This window comes from Frankliniella occidentalis, unplaced genomic scaffold (genome assembly GCF_000697945.3).
Source record: "Frankliniella occidentalis isolate FOCC.00 unplaced genomic scaffold, Focc_3.1 Scaffold13, whole genome shotgun sequence".
Lineage (NCBI taxonomy): Eukaryota > Metazoa > Arthropoda > Insecta > Thysanoptera > Thripidae > Frankliniella > Frankliniella occidentalis.
Genome location: NW_026267143.1, coordinates 895,499 through 898,530, shown reverse-complemented (window position 1 = coordinate 898,530; position 3,032 = coordinate 895,499). Strand labels below are relative to the sequence as shown.

Sequence of the window (3,032 nt, the reverse complement as noted above, 5' to 3'; positions counted from 1 at the left end):
GGAGGGAGGTCGTGGAGGAGGGAGGTCGTGGAGGAGGGAGGTCGTGGAGGAGGGAGGTCGTGGAGGAGGGAGGTCGTGGAGGAGGGAGGTCGTGGAGTGAGGGAGGAGCCGACGAGCCGTGGAGGCCAGATAGGCCGTGGAGGCCTTCACGGGTTTCGGTATCGGGCCGCCCGCGCAAGTGTACAGCCGTCATGTTCCAAAGCGTGAGGCCCGCGGCGGGGCCGCAGCGGAGCGGAGGCGGGCCGGGGGCCGGGCAGTCGCGCGGACACCTCACCTCACTCGAAGCGCGCGCGCCGAGCCCACCGCGGGGCATTCTGAGGGCGCTGGGAGACCATAGGGGAGGGGCGGGAGGGGGAATGCCACTGGCCGCGGCGGCTCGTCGACCCGGAGCGAGCGGGGCGGGGCGAAAGGAAGGAGTTTGGAAGCGCGCCGCCGACACCCAGGGGGGCAGGGGGCCCATCCAGCAGCAGCAGCTCACCCGCTCCTCGCGACCGCACGGGGACCCGTGGGGACCGCAAGCTCCATGGCGACGACGGTTCGTGTGGCAATGTCGAAGCGCACCTCTTGCGGTGTGTGTTTGTTTGTTAAAAGGGTTTCTCGAACCGGAGAACCACGCAATGGAGCGTCGTTACCCGGAGGGGTGAGCCTCGCGGGCGCGCTGCAGGCCGGGCCGGGCCGGGCCGGCGCCGGCGACACAACTCGGGACCAAGGCTCCAGGCCCGCCGCCCGCCGCGCCGGCTGAATCAATACCGGGGCGGAGGGAAAAGGGGGGGGGGGGGTCCCACACATTCTTCTCGTTCATCTCGGGGTGAGCGATGTTCGGACACGCGCCGGCCACGCCCCTTCCAGCATGGTACCGGCCGGCCAGCCTCGCCGGCAGCGCTAGGGAGGGTACGGCACGCGTGGCCAGGACGGCGAGCACCCGCATGACCGAGGGACTATGGGACAGGAGACATCGGCCGCTCCTTTCACTTTGGAAAAAGACATTGAGAACGACCTAGCGTGCTGCCGCCAAAAGTAATTCTCCAAGTCGTGGGGGCGCCGGGAGGAGAAGGGGTGGAGGGGGTTTTCGCTTTGCATACCCACTCGGCGCAACCGGCGGTACAGACACCCGGCCTGCCCGGCAACCGCCCGAGCGCTGGCCGCGGTGACCGGCTGGACAGGTGCGGCAGTGGCGCCGCGGGCCCGGAGGGGGAAGGGGGGGGGGGTCACCACACCTGACCACGCCGCGGACAGGTCGGGACTGGACTCAAGACTGGACCAGGGTGCAAGCTGGCAGAGTCGTGTCGCCGCCTGCCGCCCAGTGTCCAAGGCGCCCTTCTCCCATGGTCCCTGCCACAGTGGCGTCTCCGTAGGGGAAGCCCCCGGAGTCAGTCACCTCGGGCGGGTGTCGCGCGGGGGCGTGCTGAGCAGCGCACTCCTGGGGCCCGCGTCTCCCTGAATCAGACACGTCCTGCCACCAATCGAGTCGGAGTGGGCCGGCCGCCGGTCAATGCCTGCGACTGGCGGCGGGCGAGCACCTTGCAGACGGGGCCGAGGGGCGGCCCAGGTGACACTGCAGGAAGCGCTGCCAGAGGTGCATCCGGGCCGGGCGCCCCCGCCGCGCCCAGGATAAGGGATGTGGGGCGGCGGGCCGCGGCGGGCCCCGTAACGCCGCCGCTGGGCCGCGTCCGGTTGCTTCCAAACTGTTGCCGCTACGCCGCGGCGGCCCTCCCATCAAAACACAGGAACATCAATAAACCTCGGGCTGGCTACCATCAGCGCCGCCGCGGGCCGGGCCCCGGGCCCGTATGTGTGCTACAAGAATTCAAAAACGGGCCGCGCGAGCGTGTGTGTGCGTGTGTGTGTGCTTGATGCGTTTTATAGTCGGATCGCTCTAAATGCCCGGCCCGAGCTCTCCTATCGGTCGCGCCGTGCCGGGGCCCGGGGCCGGGCGCCCAGAGCCCCCATCAGCCCGATGCGTATGATCACGTCAAGGACTCTCGCCGTGGCGGCCCGAGCCGGCAGTGCTACACTTGGTAGTGTACTTCACGGGGTGTTGTGGGTGCGCCGCGCCCGGCCGAGTATAGTTTGGATGTCCCGCCGCGTGTCTACACAAACCGCAAGGCTCGTCGAGTCGAGCCATGCCTTCGGAGCCTTCGGGGCCTTCGGGCGAGACCGGGCACAGCGGGCTGCGCTGCCAACACAACACGTCGAGCGCGGCCCGGTCTAAAATGGACTGTATAGTGCAATCATCTACACAAACCTATCATCTTTGAAATCGGCGTACACTCGGCCGGGGTCACGGCTGGACTCCACAAACAAGGCCTCCACCGCCTTCTGGGACAAAATTCCCCCCTCCCCTACAAGAAATAAAAATTATTGAAGTGATGAGTGCTGCTATGGTCGAGCAGCACCTGCTGCGAGTACTCGAGTTCTCAAAAGCGCGAGTACCCGGCCAGGTGCGCGGTGGCGCGGTGCCTGCGCATTGACTCGCTATCGGGGTGGTGCTTCCGGGACCCGGCGAGTATCAGCCCAAGTGGGGCGGGGCGGGACGCGGGCGGGATAGGACCCCGTCGTCCTGCCCTGCCCCGCCCCGCCGCCACACTGGGCTACTGTTCGCCGAATACACAAGCGGTTCGGAGAAGAGGCGCAGCTCGGCGCCGCGTCAGACGGCCAGCCAATGACGCGCCCAGACTGGTCAATCCCGCAAGGAGACTCGAGGAGGGTACCCGCCGGCCAGCCGGGGCCGGACCGGGTGAGCGGCGACCACGCGGCGACACACTGCGGCCGGGGCTATCGGCTCTGCTGGAAACACCGCCTCGGCTGTGTGTTCCTTTCACCGGGAGGGGCGGCGGCGGTGATCACCAGATCAGTATCGCGACTCTGCTCCGCCCATCATCCGACGGTCGAAACCGCGAGCGCCATCGTCGCGTCGCCGGCTTCGACTTAATGCCCTCCTCGTGCACTTGTGCCCCCGTCGTGCACGTGCACGCCGCCCCTCCCCCGGGCTGCAGCAGCGAGCAGCGTGCAGCTGCCGGGACGCGACCGCC

The 3,032-nt window shown here is 68.4% G+C and overlaps 1 protein-coding gene across 8 annotated transcripts in view; it reads right to left on the bottom strand.

The window, feature by feature from the left end:
- Window positions 1-3,032, bottom strand: part of LOC113217609 (serine/threonine-protein kinase mig-15) — a gene marked incomplete at its 5' end in the record, with an annotated part of 35,297 nt that overhangs the window by 16,442 nt on the left and 15,823 nt on the right.